Below are 12,147 nucleotides of genomic sequence, written 5' to 3'. Positions count from 1 at the left end.
GAACTTTTAGCTTGGCGATAGAAAGACAGGCAATATATAATGTGCGTTTTATTTTCTTTAAAAAAAATTTCTCAGCATAAATGAAACATTTAACAAAGTTCTTTGGAGCTATCAAATATTTGTCTTTTCCTGAGATCCAGCTGCAGCACATTTACAAACTACCCCATTGTGTGTACCTGCATTTCACTGTTGATATTTTGTCTTAGAATGTTGTGATATACAAAAGGAAGTGAAAAGCTGGCAGTAGACTCCCTATGCCAGTCATATAAATTCAAACCAGTCCATTAATGTTATATGAGTCAATGTCACCCATTGATCTTTGGCATCTTTTTTCACCATATTTTCTCCCCTTCTTGCTATTTGTCCTTTAGAGTTCTGCTCACATCCCAAGCTTTTCTTGACTGTTTATCTCCATATTCTCCTTCCAGTTCTCTGAATGTCTCTGAAGCACTAAGGACTCAAAATTGGTCTCTAGATTTCTTTTCTGATGTGCCTCACCATAGTGCCTGCTGTTCTAGGACCTGGCACTTTGGCAAAACTGTTTCACTATCTATACAATGAGGGTAATAATATAGCCACCTAAAAACTTATTTGGAGGATTAAATGAGATAAACCATGTTAATTTGTATAGCACAGAGTTTGGCACACAGTAAGTACCCAATAAACTATAGCTCATATTATGTACTCTATACATGCTTAGTAATTGATAGTTTGATTAAGCTTCCTTTCAAGTCTGCATTCTAAGAGAATATACTTATTTGTCTGCTAGAAAGAGCCTCAGAGCTACAGAAACAAAACAACTAGTTAAAAATTGAAAATCCCATCAACTAGTTACTTCCTCTACAATACCACTAATAGCTAATTTAGCTGGATTATCTGAGTGAAATGGCTCTTTAGCTGTCTTGTTATCAGAATGTACATAATACAAAAATTTCCACAAAAATCATTGCTAAGTAAAAGTAGGTGAGGAATGAAGTCACGCCTGTGAGGCATTTAGATAGACTTGCCACTTAGTAAAACAACTATTTTTAAAAGTTCTTCTGACTTCATCAATTAATCTCTAGTTTGATTAAATTGCCTAGTTTTTTTGTGTGTAGAAACAGCTTCAATCTCTTTTCGTCCTACCCTAATTAAAGTGTCAAATACATGGACAATTACTTACTCCTCTTTTTCCTCTGCAGGGACTTTTCTGCTTGCAACAAAGTATTAAGAAATGGCATATCTCTAATGATTATTGATGTTGAACATTCTTTCATGTGTTTGTTGGCAATCTGTATATCTTCTTTGGAGAAATGTCTATTTAGGTCTTCTGCCCATTTTGGATTGGGTTGTTTGTTTTTTTTTGTTATTGAGCTGCATGAGCTGCTTGCAAATTTTGGAGATTAATCCTTTGTCAGTTGCTTCATTTGCAAATATTTTCTCCAATTCTGAGGGTTGTCTTTTGGTCTTGTTTATGGTTTCCTTTGCTGTGCAAAAGCTTTAAAGTTTCATTAGGTCCCATTTGTTTATTTTTGTTTTTATTTCCATTTCTCTAGGAGGCGGGTCAAAAAAGATCTTGCTGTGATTTATGTCATAGAGTGTTCTTCCTATGTTTTTCTCTAAGAGTCGGATAGTGCCTGGCCTTACATTTAGGTCTTTAATCCATTTTGGGTTTATTTTTTTGTATAGTGTTAGGGAGTGGTCTAATTTCATTCTGTTACATGGAGCTGTCCAGTTTTCCCAGCACCACTTATTGAAGAGGCTGTCTTTTCTCCACTGTATATTCTTGCCTCCTTTATCAAAGATAAGGTGACCATATGTGTGTGGGTTTATCTCTGGGCTTTCTGTCCTATTCCAGTGATCTATATTTCTGTTTTTGTGCCAGTACCATACTGTCTTGATTACTGTAGCTTTGTAGTATAGCCTGAAGTCAGGGAGCCTGATTCCTCCAGCTCCCTTTTTTGTTCTAAAGATTGCTTTGCCTATTCGGGGTCTTTTGTGTTTCCATACAAATTGTGAAATTTTTTGTTCTAGTTCTGTGAAAAATGCCAGTGGTAGTTTGATAGGGATTGCACTGAAGCTGTAGATTGCTTTGGGTAGTAGAGTCATTTTCACAATGTTGATTCTTCCAATCCAAGAACATGGAGTATCTCTCCTTCTATTTGTATCACCTTTAATTTCTTTCATCAGTGTCTTATAATTTTCTGCATACAGGTTTTTTTTCTCCTTAGGTAGGTTTATTCCTAGATATTTTATTCCTTTTGTTGCAGTGGTAAATGGGAGTGTTTTCTTAATTTCAGTTTCAGATTTGTCATCATTAGTGTGTAGAAATGCCAGAGATTTCTGTGCATTAATTTTGTATCCTGCTGCCTTACCAAATTCATTGATTAGCTCTATACAGATTGCTAACAAACACATGTAAGAATGCTGAACATCATTAATCATTAGAGAAATGCAAATCAAAACTACAGTGAGATATCATCTCACACCGGTCAGAATGGCCATCATAAAAAAAATCTAGAAATAATAAATGCTGGAGAGGGTGTCAAGAAAAGGGAACACTCTTGCACTGTTGGTGGGAATGTAAATTGATAGAGCCACTATGGAGAACAGTATGGAGGTTCCTTACAAAAGTAAAAATAGAACTACCATACGACCCAGCAATCCCACTACTGGGCATATACCATGAGAAAACCATAATTCAAAAAGAGTCATGTACCAAAATGTTCATTTCAGCTCTATTTACAATAGCCAGGAAATGGATGCAACCTAAGTGTCCATCAATGGATTAATGGATAAAGAAGATATGGTGCATATATACAATGGAATATTACTCAGCCATAAAAATAAACAAAATTTAGTTATTTGTAGTGAGGTCGATGGACCTAGAGTCTGTCATACAGAGTGAAGTAAGTCAGAAAGAGAAAAACAAATACTGTATGCTAACACATGTATATGGAATCTAAGAAAAAAATAAATAAAAAGGTCATTAAGAACCTAGGGGTAAGACGGGAATAAAGACACTGACCTACTAGAGAATGGACTTGAGGATATGGCAGGGGGAAGGTAAGCTGTGACAAAGTGGGAGAGTGGCATGGACATATATACACTGCCAAACGTAAAACAGATAGCTAGCGAGAAGCAGCCACAGAGCCCAGGGAGATCAGCTTGGTGGGTTTTGACCATCTAGGGGGGTGGGATGGGGAGGTTGGGAGCGAGGGAGATGCAAGAGGGAAGAGATATGGGAACATATATATATGTATAACTGATTCACTTTGTTATAAAGCAGAAACTAACACACCATTGTAAAGCAATTATATTCCAATAAAGATGTTAAAAAACAAACAAAAAAGAAATGGCATAAAATGCACTTGCACTGTCTGTCGGCCCCACAGACACTGTGTTAATATGTATTTTGCTTGGCAAAGCAGCACTACATGAATAGTGACCTTGTTCCCCATATTCTTCCATACGGTGGTCTCTTCTACATTCCCATCTCTCCATATTTTGGTGGTAAGTAATACATTCCATTTTGAAGTGGACTTCGTTGACTGTTTAGACAATAAGCACACAATTGCTCCAGCCTGTGAGCAAATATCTTACTCAGCAGTCAGTGCTATGCAGGAGAATGACCCTTTCAACACTGAAAATAGTGCTCCAGGGACATGAGTCAATGCAGCTTTTGAAAAGGCCAAGGAATAGCACAGACTTGTCGACAGTGTGACTCAACGTGATATATGCTTCTGGCAAATACACAGGGTAGCGGCAGTAACTTATTTATTTGGAGTTTATACCCTGATTTCTTTCAGAGGACGTTGAAGTAGTTTATAAGTGAGCATCATGCAGGAAAACTGAACAGTTTTACGAATTAAGACAGAACAGAGACCATACTGTTAATGAGTACAGCTATGACACTCTCAACTATGGAAATGTACTATTCCTTACTTATTTAATCAGTGAGAGTTGTTTGGTTAGTTGTTTTTTCCTTGCTCTGTGCCCTATATCAAATCAGGCCCTAAATGAAAATTTTCAGGCCCTCTCATTGTTTGGTTAGATCACTGGTGGTTTCATGTTTTTGCCCCTCTCCTTTCCTACTGCTCAGAAACGTCACCCTCAGAGGTGGTCCACAATGTAGCTTCATCAGGAGCAGATTGCTGGGGGATCAAGGCAGCCCCCACTGAATGATGCAGAGCAGCCCTCAGCTGCTCCGTGACAGCAAGTACAAATGGGTATGGCTTGTGTGTGTGTTTCTCAGTGCATCATTCATTACCTTCATGATGTGTCTCTCCCCGGGCAATAGGCATTGATAGTGCAGCTCCCGCAGTAAAGCATGTCTGATAAATTGTATAGACTGTTAGTGGAAAATTTCAGTGTTTTTCTTTCTAAGTGCTTTAGTTTATCTTGCCAACCCAAGGCATAGTACAGACACCTTTGCCAACATCCATGAGGCTCTAAGACCAAGCTCTGCTTTTAAGATTTGATTTGTAGTAAGTCTTTAGCTTCCCAGAGTGAAGAGTTAAAGTTTCCACAGTTCTGGCTTTAATGGTTTTTCCCTGACCACTGGCCATCTGTTGTGGTGCAGAGACATTTTCTAAAGGATACATGCCTTAGCAAAGTTTTGTCATCACTGTCATATCAACTCAGCATTTTCTTGTCATCTTTCAGTTTTTATAAACTGCTTCTGAATTGACAGCTGTCACCAACATGCTTGGGTAGCAATTTAGAGGTTAGTTTAATTGATCAAGGTTAAATTTTCTACTTGCTCACTAAACACTAAGAAATCGGGACTGATTTATTGTTAGGAGCTAATGCCTAGTTATGTAAAATTTTATAAATGAATTATGGGACGTGGTAGTTTTTGTGCATCCTAATAGTAATCTTTCATACAGAACTGGATGTAGTATTCTCTCTCTGTATGCATCAAAGACTGAAGTCACAGGCATACTACAGCTCATTTTATTATAGCTTTATTGATAGCGAGGCATCAATATAGACACTTTGCCATCTTTTGTTAGCACATGATCTTTAATCCCATTCTAGTTAAGCCTTGAGAAGTTACCATAACAATACTACGGCTTAAAACATTTTTGTTTTACTTTTTATTTTGCTTCTATTGAAGCCCATTGTTTTTTAAATTTAAAAACATGCACTATACACATACTAAAATGCTGTTGAGAAGTTATGTTTTCAAAACTGCATCCAGCAAATTCACTGATTAAGGAAAGCTACCCTTTGTCCTCAGTTAGGTATGCGATTTTTTAGTGAGTATGGATATGTAATTTTCTGATATACAAACTTACTGACTACATGGCGGTAAGGGAATGGCTGGTACTTTTTGCACTACACTTAAGGTCATAGAGTCTTATCCAGAGCCGACCACAAAGTGAGTTTTCATAAACTGAATTCTGTTTCTCCCATTTTATTACTTTATGGTTCTTCCTTTCCCACCTGGCTACAGAGGCAAGTGTCAACTACATATATCTCACCTCAGCCACAGTGACAGTGAGAAGTTGGCAGAAAAATTGTATATACCTTTCCTTAGAAAATCCTAGTGATCTTCTGGAAATGCTGTGTATAACAAATGTGTTCCCTCTTTCACTCATTCCCTTGTAGTTACTTTCACTGCAGGCATACTGGAGTGTACATCTTGAGCCGTGGTGGCAAATGAAGTATAGGGTTTGGCCTTTCTTGTTATACTTTGGGTACTGAATACTCTAACATTCTTATAATGTCCCCTAGAATGGGTCATCTTATAAATCTGCACTTCTAGTCCCAAAGAGGACTGGATGAGTGAGTGTAGATGGCCCAACCTACCATCATATCTGGGAGACCACCTCAGAATGCAGTTTGTACCTGATCCTGGGAATAAGCAGTATGTGAAAGAGAATAAATAATCATATTATTGGCAAGGATAAGTCTCACGTTTCTGAGAATGTTTTGTGCATCACGGGCAGCTGTTTTTCCCTTGGACTATATTTTCTCATAGGACAAGTATCATGCCTGTTATTTACTCTTGTACAATGACTTTTACTGTCTAATATTTGAGATATTTCAAGTTTGGGGGTGAAATGGACATATGACCATATTCTCTTATCACAGAATTGTTTCCTGCATCAACAAAAGCTATATTTCTGCTTGACTGAAAACTCTGTTTAAATATACTCTCTCTAGTCTGGATTTCAGATGGAAACCCTAAAATTAGTTTTAACCAAATATATAACTATTTCCTGAATCATCTCAGACTAGATATTTGAACTCATTATATCATGGCACTATTTTGCTCTCTTTCATTTTTTTCTTCATCTCTTTCATTTTCTTACCTCTGATATCAGAAGCCACTGCCATATTTTTGTTTTCTCATGCCCTCTTGCCTTTAAAGGAGCTAGAAGCACTGCCTAAGTTCCCCTGTTTTAGTTCACGTTTCAGGTAGTTAATTCATCACTCCTTGTTTTCTGTACAGAAGTTAGAAACAATTTGGCTCTTGACCATAGTATGTGCTGTCTCTCAATCACAATTGTTTTCTGCACTAGGCAGTTGAATGCTGTTGCTAAGGATGAATTCTTTTGAAGTCTACTTCCTACATTACCATAATCTGTTGTAGGTTGGCAAACTAAGACCAATGAATACCTCGTCACTCAAAATAGGAAGTTTTGATGATTTCTCTCTGTATAAGGAGTTACTTAGAAAACACTATAAAAATATGCAGTCATGTCTTTCCTTGTGTGGTTTAAAAGTCGCAGAAAAGTATTGCTATTTTGCTTGGCTGATGGGAGATTTAGAAGTTTCTTCCTCATTTTATTCACACAAATAAAAACACTATAACATTTTACAAATGACTTATCCACCTCCAACACCCCTACCCCCAGCATGGGATGAATATATATATTTTTAAATGGTAGCAATACATAATGAGAGATTTCAAAATGACATTGAAACAGTCCTGCATCTATGCTTCTTTTTCTTTTTTCTTTACAAGGCATACGAAAGGAAAAGTATCATTAATGCACTAATCTCCCCAGCAAACCATGAAACACAGTGGATCTTGCAGATGAATATAAGGTGATTTAAGGATTATAAAAACATAACAGACATTGAATACTCTTCAAAAGCACGAAAACATCAATGGCCCAAGAGAGGGAGAAGACCTTTAAAGCATATTTCAAATTGTTATTCAATAAGGCAAATGCATTATTTGATGCCTTTTTTGGGGTCAGTAGCAGTTGAAGGACCTATGTTACAAAATTATATTTAAAGGTCAACAGCTGTTTTATTCTAGATGCATTCTATTTCTAAAGCTGTTTAAACACATCTTTTTTTTTTTTTGGAATGGTAATTACTGTAGGGATACTGGCCTACCCCTGCAAGATGTTTAGGGCCTATTAGAGAAAAAATACTTTAGTAGGAATATTTGGCCTTATTAACTCCAGTGAAGCCTGGTGGGAAAAAAAATCCCATAAGATGACTGACTGCATGGAAATTGGCCTGAAATTCAGTTTACCAGTAGAGGACATTAGAACAGAATTTTTCCCTGTAGATTTAAGGAAGTGGTGTTACTGGGGAGCAATGAGTAGTGAGACTGCTTGCTACCTGTGCTTTCATACCCCCTCCCTAAGACCTTGAGTATTTTATGGCTCCAGACATATTATTGATACTTTTGGCTCTACTCAGTGTCTCATTGTTTTTTTACAAAATGTTAATATATTAGTACATTTAAGTTATTAAACAACCTGGGCAAAGGAAGAGTTCATGCTGTACATGCCTTGGGATCAGTGATCAAGGCACCAGACAAGTTACTTGAGTTGGTCAAAGGGAGATTCGGAGGAGAGGTCCACACAGTGGCCAGTGGAAGGATAAAAGTCGTGGAATCAGGCCCCAATAGGAAATTGAGATGGTAAGTAGGACATGGACAGGAGGCTAGAAAGCCTTTCACAGAATTGACAGAATGCCAGAAGACTGCCTTCCAAAAGGCAGGAAAACAGCAGGACTGTCCAGAGGGTCACAGATGATAATGAATTAGGCTCAGAGTGTTCACATTGTGTTGACATTGAAGGTTTACAGGTCAAAGCTATGTCTATTAAGAACTCCAAAAAATGAGTGTATCAATTGGAATTTCAAGGATTTTTTCTTCCCTTTGTCGCATTTTCAGACAGCACTTATTTTTTTAAGATTTATTTATTCTTTATTTATTTAATTTATTTTTGGCTGCATCGGGTCTTAGTTGTGGCACACGGGTTCTTCGTTGTTTTGCATGGGCTTCTCTCTAGTTGTGGTGTGCGGGTTTTCTCTTCTCTAGTTGTAGCACATGGGTTCTCTAGTTGAGGCACATGAACTCAGTAGTTGTGGCACGAGGGGTTAGCTGCCCCACGACATGTGGGATCTTAGTTCCCTGACCAGGGATCAAACCTATGTCCCATGCATTGTAAGGCAGATTCTTCACCACTGGACCACCAGGTAAGTCCCCAGATAACACTTATTGAACACCCACTTTGAGCCCGGTGCTGGGACAAGCTGTAAGGAATACAGAAATTTATAAAATAGTGTCCCTGCCTCCCACAAGTTCACAGTATACTGGGGAAGCGTACTGAGAAAATTCCACCATTATGAAAGCATTAAGTGCTATGATAATATTATTCAGTAGGAGCTGAGGGAGAGCAATGGAGAGACATCTGCATTTTAGGTAGGTTTGTGCTGTTGGTCATATGTGAGCAGAAACAAAATGATCTTAGAAGAAAATGTCACTAGAGTTGAATTTTTAAAAATAAGGAGAATTGACCAGTTGAATGGAGCCGGGGGAAAGGCATTTAAATTAGCAGGAAAAGATATGTGCTAAGACATTGAGAGATGCAAGTATAGCTTCTTGGAGGAGCTACAGGTAGGGCAGTTTGGCTAACACTGGAGATGGAAGGGAAAAGATGGCAGGAGATGATGCTAGAAAGATAAACAAGGTTCAGATCAGGAAGGGCCTTTGGAGGCCAAAGTAAAAGAGTCTGGTTTTACCTTGCAAACAGCAGAAAACCACTGAAGGATGCTAAGCAGGGAGTGACATAATGAGATTTGCATGCTAGAAAGAAATCAAACTGACAGCTGTGTGGTAAGTACTATAATAGAGGTAAGCAGTTGAGTTAAAGGAGTACAGGGGAGGTACACAGAAGGGTGCACCGAGCTCAGTTAATAACTGACAGGTTAAATAAGCCCATAAAACTGGTACAACCATTTGTGGAATGCAAAGTTATTTAATTTGAGCTCTTTTTTTTCCTCCAGAATTTTGAGTACTTTTTAAGTTTATAGGAATTCAGGACATTTGCCAGGATGTGATGATTGAAGGACATAGTGATTTCCAACACATCCGTATATTACAGCTGCAGAATGTAGATAGAGAGTTACCAAGATGTGGGGAGGGGGGGCATTTTTTGACCCTTTGAGGATGGCATCAAGAAAGATGTCAGCTCCAACATGGCCCTCATGGCTTTGTTTGAGGCAGAATACTGACATTTTATATCACCAGAAACGTCATTAGGGAAAATCAGGAATTTGATATTTCTCTTTGTACCTTCTCTATTCAATATGAATATATGAACTTTGTTTTTTTTTCCATTCAAATAATGGAAAAGGCTACAAAACTCAAAAAACTTTTCAATTTCTCCTTAAAATGAATTTAAGTTTATACCAATATCACAGACACCCCTAGCTCAAGCAATATTGTTCAATGATTTAGCTTGAGGGAGAACAGGAAAATTTTAATTTTAGATTTTCAGTTTCTCTTGGGTTAGAATCCACAGCTACATCAGTGATTACTGTTTCCTTTGGAAATGAAATCAAAGGTCATCATTACCTGTTTTGAGTCGTGGCCCTGGCATTTGCTGCAGTTAGGAAATCAAACAGCTGGGTACCTTGACATTGCAAACCTAGCAGAATCACTTGAAAGAAAAGTTCCTCCAATTTTCATACATTTGTGTTTTTCATCATCTAATGCTAGCTGACCAAAACTATATTCATCAGAGAGAGAGTCGGGATATTGATTTTATAGAAATTGATAAGTAAAACATATATAAATTAGTAATTGCCAAGTCATAAAATGTTTCTTATAGTTTATGCATCTGTATGCTTGTCTGACATTGATTGTCCCTAATGATGTTGCTGAATTGATCCTTATATTAATATTTTGCAAGTTCAGCTGTTATTATTGGCACCCCTGTGAATGTTAACAAGTTACAAGGAAGTGAGAATGTATTAGGTATACATATATATGCCTAATATCATTTAACAAGAAAATACAGTGTTGCTGAAGATGAAGTTTGTCTGAAGGGTAAAGGTGAACAATTAATCAATATTTGCTTGTGCACTATTATTTAAGGCCAATCATTTAACTTAAATTTGGTTTCTTATTAAGCTCCAAGTTTGGTCTTTCCTTGTGATATAATTACGTACCTCTTGGTGTATGGTTGTCTTTCATTTTGTTGTTATATTCAGTGAAGCATTCAGGCAAGTGCAGGTAGGACTTAATTTCCCCCAACTCCCAAGTCAATATTTAATGAAAATTTATGAAGTGCCCAGGCACTGTACTAACTACTTTTGTAGAGAATATCTCACTGAATTCTCACTACACAACCCTATGAAACAAGTGTATTTTACATATAAGGAATCCAAGGTCCATGGTCATTAAATAATATGCCCAAGGCCCTCACAACTTTTAAGTAATGGGGCCAAGATGTGAACTTTGGCAGTCCAAGTCCACAAACCTTGCTCATAACCACTGTTATACTATCTTAATACAGTGATTTTTCAGCCAGAATCAAAATTGTCAAGGCTCAGAAGAGGGTTCATACCATTACCAACAGGTAGTCTGGCTTCAGAGCCAAAATTTTGTATATATTAAAATTCTTAATGCCACCATACCCTATGATCCAACTTCCACTCCGAGATACTTACCCCAGAAGAATGAAACCATATGTCCATAGAAAGACTTTTTCACAAATGTTTATATCTGCTTTATTCATAATAGCCCCAAATTGGAAACAATCCAAACTTCTATCAATAGGTAAATGAATTGCGGTATATTCATAAAATAGAATACCACTCAACAGTTAAAGAAGATGAATTGCTAATACATACAGCATGGATGAATTTCACAGACATAAGGATGACTGAAAGAATCCAGGCACAGGGGCGAGTACATACTGTATGACTCCATTTATATAAAGTTCAAAAGTAGGCAAGGGCTTCCCTGGTGGTGCAGTGGTTGAGAGTCCGCCTGCCGATGCAGGGGACACGGGTTCGTGCCCCGGTCCGGGAAGATCCCACATGCTGCGGAGCAGCTGGGCCCGTGAGCCATGGCCGCTGAGCCTGCGCGTCCGGAGCCTGTGCTCCGCAACGGGAGAGGCCACAACAGTGAGAGGCCCGTGTACCGAGAAAAAAAAAAAAAAAAAAAGGCAAAACTGCACTGTGGTGAAAAAAAATCAGAATAGTGGTTACCTCTGGAGAGGGATTGACTAGAAAGAGTAGAAAGGAAATTTCTGGGATGTTAAAAATACCATTTAACTTGATTGGGATGTGGGACACACAGGTTTATAAATTTGGAAAAACTCATTGAACTGTATATGTAAGATCTGTGCATTTCACTCCTTAGAAATTATACCCCATAAAAATGTAAAATAAGCAAAAAAGAGAGCAAAATTTAACCCTCAAAAAACTTTTACATAGTTCAAATGTGTAGATCATATCCAAATCCATTATCAGGCCAAGAATCCAGAATCAAGGCCATCTACTCTGAGGAGACTGGGATGAAGCTTTGAAGATCCACAGTGGAATGATGAAATGCTCCTAGCCAGGTGATTCTAAGAGTTTTGGCCAAAAGGTCTTAAGAAAATGAAATTATAGCCCAAGCCTGTCCCCAAGGAAATGACTGTGGTCTTCTTGAGGGAAGATCCATGGATTGTCATCTCTGTAATATTGATACCAGTGCTTAATACACTAGAGCAAAAATAAGTAGGACCCAATCATGTAGCTGGGATGCCAGATGACTTTCTTCTGGGTACCTGGCCTAGAGTGGGACAAAAAAAGTTCTGGGCATCTCAGACTTTCCAAGCAGAAGAGGTACAGAGGCAGGCTGGAAGGCCCCCAGAATGCTTCTGAAAATTGTCCTAGAGCATTCAAGGCTTTAGCCTTGAG

This window comes from Mesoplodon densirostris, chromosome X (assembly GCF_025265405.1).
Source record: "Mesoplodon densirostris isolate mMesDen1 chromosome X, mMesDen1 primary haplotype, whole genome shotgun sequence".
In the NCBI taxonomy this organism is placed as follows: Eukaryota; Metazoa; Chordata; class Mammalia; order Artiodactyla; family Ziphiidae; genus Mesoplodon; species Mesoplodon densirostris.
This window is presented reverse-complemented; position numbering follows the sequence as displayed.